The sequence below is a fragment of the Athene noctua genome, chromosome 1 (genome assembly GCF_965140245.1).
Source record: "Athene noctua chromosome 1, bAthNoc1.hap1.1, whole genome shotgun sequence".
NCBI classification, from domain to species: domain Eukaryota; kingdom Metazoa; phylum Chordata; class Aves; order Strigiformes; family Strigidae; genus Athene; species Athene noctua.
Genome location: NC_134037.1, coordinates 165,554,857 through 165,570,162, shown reverse-complemented (window position 1 = coordinate 165,570,162; position 15,306 = coordinate 165,554,857). Strand labels below are relative to the sequence as shown.

At 39.2% G+C, this 15,306-nt stretch overlaps 1 protein-coding gene across 1 annotated transcript in view; it reads right to left on the bottom strand.

Annotated features, from left to right (window-relative positions):
* PCP4 (Purkinje cell protein 4) overlaps positions 1 to 15,306 on the bottom strand; it is a 52,558-nt gene that overhangs the window by 17,004 nt on the left and 20,248 nt on the right. The gene's annotated exons all lie outside the window — the stretch shown is intronic.

Sequence of the window (15,306 nt, the reverse complement as noted above, 5' to 3'; positions counted from 1 at the left end):
ACCCACATGGTTCCTCAGCATGACTGCTTGGAACTGTTAGATCCACCACATAACCTCTTGTTTTAATGAGGTAACTGACAGTAGTACTGGGCTGTTGTTCTCTACTTGAATGAGTAGGAAATGGGATGAGTTGCATATTTTGCTGGTGTGTTTCATATAGCTGACAGGAAAGGAAGAATGAGACAATGAAAGGTACAGGCTGCAGGCTCAGGGACTTCATTGATGCCTTCAGATGTGGTGGCCATGTCTGTTCCACCTCATCTGTACAAACTCAGGGCTAGCCCCATCTCTTCCCCAGTCTACATCCTCATCATGGTTCCAAGTAGACCTCAGTGATGCTGCTTCTTTATTTGTCTAGTCCTAGTCTCTAGAACTGTACCAGGGCATCCCCTAATCTCAGAAGTCCACCCCAGCCTTTTCCCACACTAGCTGGCTCCTGGCCTACTCCAGTTCTCACATCTGATTCATATTCCTCCTTCCCAGTCCCAGTTTCCATTCTGAAGTTTCAAACCCCTCCTAATACGATGGAGTTCTAGTTTTTGGATGAGAAACTTCTGAACTCCATCATTCCATCCTTTGACTTCCCTGCTCCAGCTTCTGTGACCACCTGGTTCCAAGGAAGGAGGTACATTTCCTCCTAAGCAACTGTGGTGTCATGGGAACACAGAGGGAGTACCACCATGTTCCTAGTTTCAGTTCCTGGCCAAAGTGTAGCTTACAGAAGCAAGTAGCAGAAATTAAGGGAAACTAATTTCCTTAAGTCTTGCAAAGAGAGCGTCGGTTTAGTTGTAGTGCTTACTATTTGGCTCAGTGATGTTGAATTTTCATTTAAAAGAATAATTAACTGCTTCACTGAACACATGCAAACGTAAGACCTATCTTTCTAAACATTTATAACTTGGCCAAGTTTGAAGATAGAAAAGTCACATCCCAGATGGCAAATCTTACATTTCTGTTCAAAGTTACAAAGGCTCAGAACAGTCAAAAAGAGGCCACCAGAAATTGTTTTTAATTGCTAGACATGCTTGCATTTTGTTCAAGCCTCATTTTTGGAAACAACTGGAATGACTTTGCTGAACCCTTCCAAAATAATTCTGCTTGAGGCAAGCAATCAACATGACAAATTTCAGCCTAAGCAATTGGATTTTGGCAAGGCTGTCTACAACTGAAAATGGAACTTTTAACCAGCAGAGTTCAGCAGCTCCGTTAATTGGCCTTGCCACCAGTCCAGGTTGTAATAAACAAAATAAGTGTATATAATATGAGTAAAAGAATGTAAACTAAATGAAGTAAAAGTTATGGATAGCTGGAAAATCTTTAAAAGGGGTCAAAACCAGAGTGTGAATATTCCTGTGCTGGTGTTTTGAGAGTTGCCAATGATTTCTTGCAGTTTTAACCTCAAAAAAAATTAGAAAATAGTTAAGTCACTTAAAATTATTACAATCAAAGCTCTCTTATACATTGCATTTGAGAATTTCTCTTGCACTTCATTCTGCAACTCATTTAAAACTTATCTAGAAAACATTTTTCCCCTGTGTGAATTTAAGCATTAACAGTCACTTTTAAGTTCTGTTTGGATTTACAGACATGTCAGATTGTTGATAAAGCTGATCAGCATCTTAGCTGACACACAGTTGACCAGCCTCATATCATTACACCAGCCTATGTTTTCTAATCCATGTAGATTAGTTTTTCCTTCCCCTATTTCTGAGGATTACATGCCCCATGAGTTTACAAGGTTAGCATCTAGAAGGAAGACTAGAAATTTCATACATTTCCTCTCCATCAGAAAACACAAGCTGGGTTAGTGCAATGAAGGATTTAAATTAGAACTTAAATCCCTGACACAGTAAGTGTTGGCATATGCAAAAGGCACAGTATATAGCACACCCAGAATGAGTCTCTGTAGCACTAAAACCCACCTCATTTTATTCACTGCTCAAGTTTTAGACCTGAATGTAAACAGAACCAATTAAATAATTTTTTCTTCTCTTGCTCAGGAAACCCAATATTTACTCCTTTCTTCCCAAGCTAACAAGGTGGATAGAGAGAACAATTAAAAGCCTTGTTTCCAAACCCACTATCATGAAGACTGCTTTGTCTTTAAGTGTGGTGCTCTTCCACAGATGTTTCTTTGCTGCCTGCTCGCCTGGCCCCTCCTTAAATCTAGTTTGATAAACAGTAGTGTTTTGCAAGACTGGAGAGAAATGAAAGACAGTGTGTGAGGGTCAGCCATTACTCCAAATTAGAGCATTAATCAGTAACCTTTTGGTGAATGTATACTCTTTAGTAAAGACCCAGACCAGAAACTTTGCCAAGGAAAATAAAAGGAGGGAAAGTTCGGCAGTTAGAAGGAAAAGTAGCATCTAGCTGTGCTTGAGACAAAATTCTCTGGGGAAGGAAAAAGAATGAAGAGATGGAAACACAGCATGAGGGAGACAATAAGAAAGCAAGCCAGAGAAGCAACTGCTTGTAGAAAAGATGAAAGGAAAACTTCAGGTTTTGTGAAGATGGGAGGAAAGTAAGGAGTAACTAACCTGACCCATCATAGCAACCTGGCCTCCCTGGCAGAAAGGACCAGTAGATTGTAATTACCCCAGAGCAGCCCACTGCATCACATGCTTTATCCCACTCTTGTGGGCACACTCACTTGTTGCCTGTGAGAATAAGGGGTTTCACTGGCAGAAAGCTATCTACTTATGAGACTGACTGGTTAAAAGCTTCAGTATAGTGAATGCATCTTGGGCCTTGCATAAGCTAGCAGAAATCAAAGCTAGCATAGCTATGGCAATACGCACCACTTGAGGACCCGAGTCTATTTTCTGTTCCTTACCTCAGTCTGTGAAACCTCTTCAGACTAGCAATAACCAGAACAATTTAACCAAATTAATCAGACTTTCTCCTGAAGCAAGCTACTGGGGGGGTGGGTTTAGAACACCTTTTCTTGAACTGTCTGAACTGAAAGTCTACATTTTCTGGTTTTGTTTCATTTTCTGGCATGCTTGGTCAAGCTTATCAACCATTTTGTCACATCCAGACAGCATCACTTACAAAACAAAAGTTACCCTTGACACTGGAAGAGGCAGCTGGTGGTTCTAGACTGGATCACTCACTATCTCTGCAATTATACTGAAATGTTAAGCTGTGATGAACAGAAGTGGAAGCTGTACTCAGCCTCTTGCTGCTAGGACAGAAACCTCAAACACACAGCAGAATAGAAGCCGCTGCTCTTTATCTCAGCACAGGTTAATTAGATGCCAGTTTCTATTCTGCAAGTTCAGTCAAAAGATCTGCCCCTAAATATGCTTTCATGGTACTACATAATCCTGGAGAAAGCTACTTACAGGCATAGAAAATTACTGTGATGTCCTAGCAGTTGTGTGAAGCTAGGGTCAGATTTATGGTAGTTATAAAACCTTTACTTGAAACTTGGCATGAAAATTTGGATCTATTTATACTTTGGAGAGGAAAACAATAACTTCTTAGTGATCTCGCATAGTACCACTCCAAAATAATAGCAGTTGTGGATGAGCTTACATTTTGGGTTCATTAAAACCTCAAACTTAGAACCAAATGGAGTGGGAGTTACAAACTCACACAAAGAGATATATGGGAGAGAAACTATAAAGAAGCATTAGTATCCCTAGATGCAGCTTTCTTCACTGATTTTTCTTTTTGTTTGCAGCATTTTTTACTGCAAGAAGAAAAAGAACTAACAAAAGAATATAAGAATTCTAATTCCAACTCACTCTGGACCTCAGCCAGTCTACTATGTAGTAGGGAAAATGCTCATGTTAGTGGCAGTAACCTTAAGATGATGAATAAAAATTTACACTAGTTCTGCTGCATCTGAGAACAGCCTCTAGATTGCATTGTTCACAAGGTCTGCCTGTGGCATGGGAGAAATGGAGAGAATAACCAAAAATTAGTTTCTTTTTGATGTTCTTCCATAATGGAATGGTTTTTAAGCTGAGAGACCTCCAGAGGACTCCATCCAATGATTCAGTCTCACTTTTTATTTATGTGGTCCCTCATTTAAAAACCATAAATACTTAAACAGCAGTTTTGATACTTTCCTCTGGCATAGTTTCAAAGAGATCCAGCAGTCAGTGCAGACTAGGTCCAAGCCTCCCAGACATGGGTGGAACGGCTCCAAGTCTTGCACCAGGTCCTACTGTGCATATGACATGGGCCTGTCTGCCAGTGTGCTAAGTATCAACAGTGGTGTTTATGGATCCTTAATCTCCATATTTCTTTCCACTGAGGTCTAGAAGAGCTACTTCTTTCTCTTGAATTTGACAAAGAAAGGAACTTTAGATGAGACAAAATGGTTCTGATGGATAGAATGACGACTCATGACTGACTGGCAAAGCCTGTGTCTGTGCCCTCCACTGACAGCATCTATCACCCATTGATAAAAAGGTCCAAAACGACATATCTTCCATTTGCCTTCTTACCTTCTTGGCTAAAAGCCAGGAATGCTTTTTTCCAGCTTCTCCTAGGCAGCACGTCTTTGCCTTCCAAAGGCAGTCCTCACAAGAGATACAGAGTTTAGCTACAAATAGATTCATTGTAAAGATCACCAAGATATTTTTGCTAGTGAAAAGTACAGGTGTCTACTTTATGAACAAAATCATTAGATGAGATAGTAATACATCTGTGCTTTCCACTGTCTGCTAGCAGTTAGTCTGCTGGCCAACCCAAAGGTGGCTGCTTCAGGATGCCAACCATCCTTGAATCCAGCTGCCTCAGCTCTGTCTAGACATTCTTCCCTGTGTGGGTTCTGGCTCCTGGTTATTTGAGGTGAAAAGAAGAGAGGAATCTGATTTTCATCTGTGCTGTATAAACAGCGATCTGTATAAGCCAGGATGGGAGTATACGCACTCCCATCATACCTCCAGATGGGACCCAAACATAACTGGAAGTCTGGTATTATGTGTGCATCCACATCCTGTCTCAAAGGTACCACACCTGATAGACGGATTTCAGATTTGAATGTAGGTTAAGGCCAGAAGAACAAACATATCTTGAAGCTTTATTAATCTCTCTCCTCATACCCTTCTGTTTAGCTGTACCACATCTGCCACAAAACAGAATCCATCCCAGAATTTTCTCCATAGCCAATTCTTGCTTCCTGTCAGAAACTGTGTTCTATAAGGACCTCAGCTCCAAATTCTTAAGGTGCTACCAATTTTAATAAGAACTATTTTATGAACACTGAAATAGAAAATTATGAGTAAAAATCATTTACATACAATAACACAGCATTGTTTAGCTGGAGAAAATGGTCCCTGTATAAAGTAGGCAGAATGAACAGAACAAGCCCTTAAAAAACCCTACAGAATTAAAGGACTGATCAAGTCTAATTGAAGCTTCAAACTACAGAATACTGAAGTCACAATGCACTGGAAGTCAATGTACCACCACTGTGCAATAAAACAAAAAGTGCTCAGGAGAGGGACTGTCATACACACTGTTTGAAAGAGCACTGTTGCAACACATTCTCAGAAAGGATGCTTCTGAAGAACCTATGAAAGTAGGAACAGGAACCACCTAGAGTGAAAAGACCATTAGCATTCCAAAAGGCTAAGTCTTAGCTGCCTGTATGAGATCTGTTAAATTAGAGACTGCAGAGCCAGGATAGCCACTGTTGGATTAGTACAGACAAATAATGAATTCCAAAATCCCACAATTGTTTTTTCTGGGTATTAGCCTGATTTTAATTAGTTTCTGCTAGTGAATACATTTGTACATGTCCATTTTTTATTGGCAGCTTTTAGAGGAGCTAGCAAATTGGTCACTGTGGAGTACCAGTGTTTCACTAAAACTGAACAAATTAATGCTTTCCCCACCTAGAGTCAGCCAGCAGTCTCATGGATTTTTAGGTATAAATTAAAATAAAAGATGAGATGCTCAAGATACAGTTAGCATACTCATTCATCAACCATGATTAAACAATGTTACTCTGAAACACTTAGAGAAGTGCTGAGAGCTGAGTTCCAGTCTCTGGACTACCTGCATTACCTCCCAGGAGCTGCCAGAGCACCCTGCCCTATTTTCCACTGTGACTCTTGAAATGCCTTTTCCATATCTGGTGCTATCCAAGTTTCTTCTTTTCTTGAGAATTCCTCCTTGGAAAAGATGTATTTTTCTCAGTCCTTCCTATTCATAACCCACTATGAACTGGGGAAAAAGTGAACCAATATCAAGTGTGCTTGACCAAAGCAAATGCTTTCATCAGATCCAGTATCCTAGCTAACAAAAACCTCAAGCCAGGAAATATTTGAATGCTTTCACATCCAATTTCCATAGAGAAAATGGCTGGAAGAGCTGTCATGAGGTGTCCAGGATCAGCCAGATCTAAGTAAGGATGGAATTGCCTGAGATGGGATTAAGGAGAAATTAAATGCCCGGGTCTAAAACTGACATTCTGAAAAACCCTGTTGAGCATCCACTTAACTGAGATATACAGGCTCTAGACTTTTATTTTAGTATTACCCACAGATTCCTCAGCTTTGATAGAGTTAAGCAAATCAGAAGCTATTTTATACCTAAATCAGGTTAGGATCTATAAACACCAGGCCCTCCGGAGAAGCTTATTCTGATAAGCATCATGTCAAAGGAGTACATTTCTCAGTACTGACAATAAATGGAGCTTTAGGTGTCTCATGAAGATGTATACCAATACAGCCAGGCAAGAGAAATTTCACCCTTAACCCATAGAGAGAGACCATTTACTATTATTAATCCTAACAGCTCCTGTTGACCATAGTAACCCAAGATACATGTGGGCTGAAGTCCCACTTTGAGAACCCTTCTCATATTGTACAGGCAACCTAGGCACTTTACATAAGGTCCTTAAACCCACCCTGAGCACTGGGACTGAGGGTGCAATGTCACACTTGTTTATGTTGTAGCATCTAATTCCTTTTTGCAGCCTTAACTGCTCTTTGTTCTGGTCACTAGTTCAGCTAAGAACCAAATTTTAATCATGTCAGTAACAGTCCCACTGTTCTATATTTTAGTGCCTGCTTACACAAGGGGGCTTGATAACACCAAATTACAAGCTAATTTTGGAGCATCGAGCTAAGTGCATTAAAACAGCTGTATGCTATAAATTAAAATCTTAAAAACCTTCAGAAAAAAATGAGTCATTGTTTACCAAATTACTAACAGACAAGGAACTCAAGTGGAAAAGCATTTTCATCTCATTTACAAAACCAAGACTTCTAGAAAAGAAAAACAACATAACAAAACAAAACCAAAGCCTACCATATGAAGTAAGGCAGATAGTGTGTACACAGTCATGAAAAGCCATGTTTCCACAACAGTAAATCCTGGTAACCGCTGTAGTGCATCGATTGTGTTCCTCTTTCATTTCTCACTTCCACTAAATTAAAAAACATGCTGCTGAGCAACACCCACCTCTTGCAGCCTTTTAATCACCTCTTGTTAGCATCTGGGAACACGTAGAGATAGATCTGCAACTTGTGCAAGTCGGTCCAGTTCGATGGATTTCCAGTGTAAATATGCTAGCTTACATATGCCATTGACTCCAGTTCTGATATAGCCCCAAACCATCCTTGATGTAGAGATAGATTAGTTTCAGAGGCAGCATTATCGGTTTACTGCAGTTATCTAGGGACTGGCTTGACCAGTGTCCTTGGGTTCCTACCAGCAGCAAAGCAGAACTAAACGTTCTCTCCTCATAGTGTTGAGGATAGCGTGGTTTCAATCAAATGAGGGCACATTTGTGGAAGCAAGCCTCTGTGTCAGCTACATGCCAGCCATGGAAAGAAGTCATCCTCCCTGGTGCAGTCAGGCAGCACACTGATAATTACAGACTGATCTCCACAAGAAATACGGCACTTGTTAAGGGCGTAATTTCAGTTCTGCCTTTTCTCATTAACACCTGACAAACTCCAGCATACTTATGAGTCATCTAAAAAGCAAAAACCATCAGCACCACTAAAGCTTTAATTATTTTTTGCTTAATTTACAACTAACTTTTTTCTTAGTGACCTAGCCCAGTCTTTACAGACCAGCTTCTCAGAAAGGATTAGTGCTCCTACCACCTTTCAGGTGCTCAAATGCCAATCGAATTAGGCACCTCCTAAGTGCCAAAATCCCAATGCTGTAGAAAGCTGTATCCGAGTCACATTGTCATTGCTGAAAGGACAAAGAAACTGAGACAGAAATCTTACCAAACAGGGAAATTTTAGTTGTCAGCTAAGGGCAGAAACTAGGAGTCAGAAAGCCAAATCCAGAGTGTTACAAGCCACAGTCAATGCACATATCAAAAAATCCAAGGACAAAAGGAGCATGTCAAGATACCCATGAGTATCCTGAAGAGGCTTGGATCTCACACTTAAATGGTGCTCCTTCTACCTTTAGTTTTTACAGACTCCATTCTTTGAGGCAATTTCACTGCTCCTCCATGTTCCCACTGAACCTGGTTTGCCTGACAATACAGTAAGCTTGGGGGAGGGGGTGGGGATATGCATACAATCCAACACAACAGGGCTCTGATCCTCTATTAACTACTGCAACTAAATTACAAGTGAGCATAATTCATGATGATTTCCATGGGCTGCTTCAAATGTCAATACTGCAGGAATCCTGCAGCTCTGCTGATTTTTACTATCTGCAAAGGAGCAGACTTTATAAGTGACCATGTAAGTATATATACTTACATATACTTATATATATACTTACATACACGTGTTCATTTCTCACATTTTTAGAAATGCAGCTGAATTTTTGGGTGCACTCAATTTGTGAGCATCACATAAGCAGGCACACAAGTCTCCCAAGTTGTATGCAGGCACTGCATGCAAAACAAAGATCCCATAAATTAATCAAGTTATTCTTGTATCAGGCTGGAAAGAGATGGACTGGGGCAAAAAAAATGTTATTGTTAGCCCTATTTTTAAATACTTGGAAGACACTCAGTTACTATTGTGGTGAGGACCATATAAGTACCTAGACAGATTCATTTGTAGCAGAATCGTTATGTGTGAGGGTTTTTTCATCTCAAAGGTGCCAGATAGCTGGGATCTCTTCCTCTAAGAGAAAAAAAAAAAGAGGGAGAAATATTTTGAATTTTGTATTTTTAAAGTCCTTAGAAAGTGAGTTTAAAAAGCTGAAACTGTTCTACTATGGTTGTGCTGCTCTGCTTTGATTTTTTTTTCCCTATGGGACTTCATTTAATTTGCTCTCCTGGTACTCCAGATAGGAAACCATTCTTTTCCTCTCCAGTGCAGTCCCAGGGAAGAAAAAACCCCAAAACATGCAAGAAGCTGCATAAGTAGCATTATATATCAACATACACACAGACACCCTACATGTGCATAATACTATTTGTTGTGTCAGTAGATGGACTTACTTGGTAGTCATAAGAGTAGTTATAAATGATACACAAAAAACCTTGCAGGGAATTCCAAAGACAGGACATTAACCAGACTACATGAGCACTGCTGGCTCTGCTAATTGACAAAAGTTTTAATACAATGTTTTTTCTTTAAGACTTGTGCCTTAACATTTAAAAATGAAAGCTTTGCATTACCAGATGAAATGCAGCAGTAACACACCATATCAAACCCGACTTGTTAGCTAATAGAAGAATAAGAACAGTATCTGCTCTCTTACAAGTATTACTTCAGTTTAGATTAGGTCTATTCATTACTTTCAACTCCACCCAAGGATCCTCTCCATAAAACCAGATGGCCACTGCATGTATACAGACACACATGGTAGTAGGGTAATTTTCAGTTCAGAATGTGTCTACTTTATTTCAAACACAAAAATAATCACTTTAAACGTTTTTGTTGCTAGATGAACATCAAACGTTGTTGATATGAAAAATTTTTATGAACAATCCTTCATTGTCATCATTGCCCCAAACACACAATATTCTTCTGGAGGACTTATCCCTGGCCTCAAGAAATGGAAAGTCACCTAGGAAAGGAAATTAAGTTCACATATAATTCCCCTCTTCCTTTCAGCATCCTCTCTAGGGAAGATCTGTGAACAATCTGAGTGCCTTGTTATTAAATGCTCAATCTGTCATTAGCTGAGACATGCTGGCTGCCTGAAGAGGTAAACAGACTCCCTGATAAACAGACCCGTCTGGGCAAAGGAAGAGACAGAGGCCAGGAGGGGACCCAAGACATATTTGGTTTTGTTCTGGGTAAGCTTTATGTGTAGCTGTTTCCCAAAAAAGTGTCGGAAATTAAACTCAGCAGGTAAGGCTGCCTGCAGTATTTTTGCCATGCATAGCTATGCCTTACCATGGGATTTGACTAGAACTGTTTACTTTTGAATTTTTCTCCTAACTCTCATCTGAAACACTCTCAGCAACAGATCATGGTGTTGAGTTCACACAGGATTTTTACACCTTCCTCTGAGCCCAAGCGATCTGTACATGACCAAATACAACTTATGTAACTGTGCTGAGGGTTCAAACACTTTTGTATTTAGGCTTTGTGAAGGTGTTGTGTTATTTGATGGTTGCATATACATCTATGAAAGTTGCTGAGACAGACTTCCTATTTTAAGAGATGGGGCATGAAGTACAGCAAATAATTCTCATCTCACTTCCTAAATCCCCACTAACACCAGCTAGGTTGTATGAGACAGGACAGAATTTGGTTCTGGATATAGACTGAAAGAAGTGGAAGAGAGACTGCATTACTGATTGGAAGATCATATTCCATGAAACATCACTTTCAAGGAACAAGAGAATTTTAGCAGAACACCATCGTAAGAAGAGACAAGAGTGCAAGGTAATCTTCCTCCCAACATTCAACCTAATACCCAGGAAAACTCAGTATTAGTTCCATACAATACTCCCCATTCTAACTTCTGATTAGTGCTGTGGGGCTGAAATACCAGAGCAGTCTGAAATGGCTGGGAGGTTTTTTTTACATTGATTCAGCAGTTGCTTGCAAGACCTATTTCATCTTTTGCCACACAAGCAATATTTTGTGGGAAAGAAAATGCACAGGGCATTGAAATGCTACAGCTCAGTCACTGTCTTTTCCTGTGACTAATGAACATGACCTCTAGACCTGGGCAGATACAGCAAACCATGTTCCATGAGATCTTTTGAATGTTTATACAAGTTAGCCTTGTGTGTTCCCTCTCTTCTCAAAAATCTTTTTTCCACAAGTGAGTTTATTTGTAGGGCTGTTGCCAAAACCAGTACATTTTTACATAGTCACTGGAGAATATTAGTGGAAAATTAATTTCGAGTTCTTAAACAGATATTTATATTAAAACATACTACAATAATGATTCTGGCCTTTAGCCAGGAATTAGAGCTCTATTAAGCTAAGCACTCTGCTTAAATAACTATGAAGATGATTATTCACTGTTGGACCTAGCAAGATTCTGAATGCAGTGTGCACAGAGTGCAGAATTTACCAAATTCCTTGGGTAGATGAAGTGGGTGAATGGACTGTGGATAACACTGCAAGATGCATATCCCTCCAACAGGAAAGCTTACTAGAGAGATATCATTCTACCATGCATGATTGTTATACAATTCTTTATCGTTACTGTTAATATTTTCTAGAAGCATTCAGATTTAAGTGAGAGATGACTCCATTTTAGATGCAAAAGATAAGAAATTACTTTAACTCTCCTGTTTCTTATCCTTATGTAAAGGCATGCCATGGTGTACCATATGGAGAGGAGGAAATGCAGAGCATTTATTCATTTATAGTTTTCTGACCACCCCAAAGCAGAGATCATATGCTGACAAGATGAATGCTCAAGAATGAGTAGAAACTGAAATGGGCTTCACTCTCAGTACAACTGACCATCTTGCCATGACTGTGTAGGCCTAATCTGCCATGACATGTAAATTGATGCAAAACCTACTCGCTTTCATTTCACTCAGACCCAAGAAGTTACAGAATTCATCACATGAAAACACATATTTTGTTACTATAAATATTCATATTCCTGTATGATAAATCTGATATTCTGAGAAAATTACTAATAACAATAATCACATGCCTTACATATTTTAAGAAAGGGTAAGCTCTATTAATAGGAAAAAGTGTGATTCTAAATTTGAAGATAGAAATAATTTATTCTGATGCAATTACTTCCCTGCCAGTAGTGCTAGGCTGTAAAGAGTAGATTGTACAACACCAGCTTGCAAATTACATAGCAGAAAACCACAGGGGTAATGTGAAACAGAATGAGAAGTGACAAGTGGTAACCTACAAAGGAACTTTGTGACACCACCAAGGTAGTAAGAATAGTAAGGTAGAAACATCTTGTTTTCCTTTAGGATGTATTTGCAAACATGATAGGCCAGATTAACCAAACCAGGTGAGCACAAAGAAAATCAGTTTCTTATCCCACACTATTAGACCAAGCCAGATTTATATAGGAGGGGGTGCATGGGGACAGTACTGCTGTCTTCCCTTTGGATTTTCTACCATACAGCATTATATAACAGAGTTTACAAGTTAAGTTCATAATTGCATACACAAACATCTTGGCTTTCACGTAGGCTAAGGTCCTTCAAGACCCAATGATGTTACGGCAGCTACAGTTACATGGCTTCTACATACAGGAAGTTGTTTTTCTACAGGTACTTCTGTATGCATAGTATTACTGCTAATTATTAGGGTGGTGTTTCTTTAAAAATAGTCCTTTGACCAGTTTTCGCCCAGGAAAACTAGTTTATGTAATTTAATCCCAATAATATTTTTGTTCTTCCCACTCTGACAACAGATTGCAGTTACATAGACGTCTGACAGCAATATAGTATGTTTTGCATGGAAAAGTATTATACAGTGCCCACTGAAACTATCAGGAGCTCTTCCATCGACATACTGTGAGAGCACACTGCAATGCAATAGTCACTCTTCCTTAGGAAGACATGAATCACCACCTGTTTTGATCATAACCTGTGAAAGGACAAACTACAACTTGTTTAAAATGTCAAGAGACACAAATGTCATCTTAGGGTTTGACCAGCATTCACAAAGGTCACTGAAGGTTAACAGTAAAACTCAGTGTGAGTAAAAGTTACTCCAACATGAGTGATTATTCAGTACTGATAATACTGATACAGCTTCCAAGAGCTACCAGGCTTATTGCTGCATAAAATCCAAGAAGGTACAGTGGTATATATTATACAAAATATAGTGGAGAGGAATCCTGTCTGCTGATGACCAGTACTCTGAAAGAGAAGCGGAAGCTTTGTCCCTCACACCTCACCACCTAGCAGTCTGGAAGACTATTCAAGAAGACTTCTGAAGGAAGATAACAGCTGATGAATGAAGGTCCCATGTAGGTATAACAGTCCATTCATCAACATGACAACAGTACAGTTTGTGTGGGATTTTCTTCTCCCATCATCACAAACTCTTGTACTGTGACCTAACACAGCTCTGCACCGCTGGCTTTTCTGAAGCTCAGTCTTATCCATTGTTCATTCCCCTGAGTCAAAAGCAAGGTTGCTAGAGCAGGACAGTGCCAGTTCAGTAGACACTGGGACTGAGCCTGCATTTTGTGTGAGATAAAATCCTCCACTGGAAAGGAGGCTAGCTAAGACACCACTCCTGTGGTGGTAGGAACTAAATACAACTAAGGATATAATGTTTGACCTTCCTTAGATAGCAACAAGAGCATGCATTTGTGTCTAACAAAACCATCACTACTATAAAAGGAATCTTCAGAGACTGAATTTCCCTGAATGCTTTACAGTGACAGCAACACCATACATGTCTTCAAAGAGGGAGAACACACATTACCATGCTCAATAGTTTTCTTTTCTTCTGTTTTGAGCCAGCCTAGAGACAGGAACAAAACTCATTTTCTACAAACAATGCACTAACAACATGTGATCTATAGCTGCGACTCCACTGTGTGAATCAAAAGCCCTGAAAACAGCTAAGCATCATTATTTGTTGTTAGTGCTGGTTTTTAGCACCTTTGTCTGATCTTGTAATCAAGGGCAAGGACAGTGACCAGACTATTTTGCCTTTTCAAACATTTTCATGGCATGAATTTTTTTTAAACAAGATGATGAAAGGGGTTTTTGGTTTCTCCCCCACCTTTTCAACAAGAGGGAAAATTTCCTTTTTACAGGGAAACAAATATCTGGAGAGGCTGATAACAGCCACAATGAAAATTTAAGACATGAATGTACTGCAGACTTCTGGCCAAAAAACATGTAACAGGATTTATATTGTGCATGTAGGTTTACAGCACACCCCCAGTTTTCAGAGGAATAAATCACTTCTGTTCGAGTTCTAACTACACAGAGCTAATAACGACAAAGAGCTATACATTTTTTGCATCTTTGATTTAGAATTCAACTTCAGGTTCAGATTCTGCTTTACTTTCATGCAAGCATGTGGATTGGGAAGATAAGAAGATCACAGGGAACAGGGGTTTTTTGTTTTAATTTCATTACAAAAAATAATTGGTATCCATCTGTCTAAGATTAACTGTGCATCCACCTGTTTATGATACCTAAAACTGAACTACATCTAGATTCATATATATTTGTGAATTAATGATGCAGTTCCTTTTCACTCAAAATTCCCTTTGAGAAAAAAAATAATTTGTTTTTTAAAAGGCCGCAGAATCACTAAATCTAAGCTAAACCTGACAACAGGACAGTTATTTGTGAACAAATTCAAGGCAATGAGCTCAGTTCATAATGTTAAAGTAAAGAGAAAAACATGCTTCCCATGCTGCCTGAATGGATGACAATTTTGCTTGCTTTCGCTTCTTGTTAACCTGAGAATGCAAATAGCTTTGCTGTCAGGGTGCATTTGTTCCCACTAATTCAAGACACTATAACAAGCCAAAATATTTATTTCTTTTTTCCACTCTAATTTGTGTTTTATCATATTGGGAACATCACATACAGATTTCATTTACTGTAACATTATGCAAACAGCCCTTATGGGAAAGTCACCTCTCTGTAACAGGAAAACTAAGCATAAAGAAGTCTCTTAATGTTTTAGGATGTGTTGCCTCAAAGGGCCCAAAAATTCTGTACAGGCAAATGCATGAAGACCAAAATGTGTATCTTACATAACCGCTCAAATATCCCATCTTAGAAAACCCTTGGCTTTTCAAAGATGACACTTAACATTCTTCCTGCTTTTTTAGTAGATGGTATGAACTACCAGAATATATTCTTTTAATTAGAACTGGATGAACAAACAGAAGCAAACAGCATATTTATATAGTTCAATCCCCGACCTGTTCATGAGTGTCTACAAACTGATGCTGCCTCATCAGTTGGGTATATAATAAAGCTGATCAAAA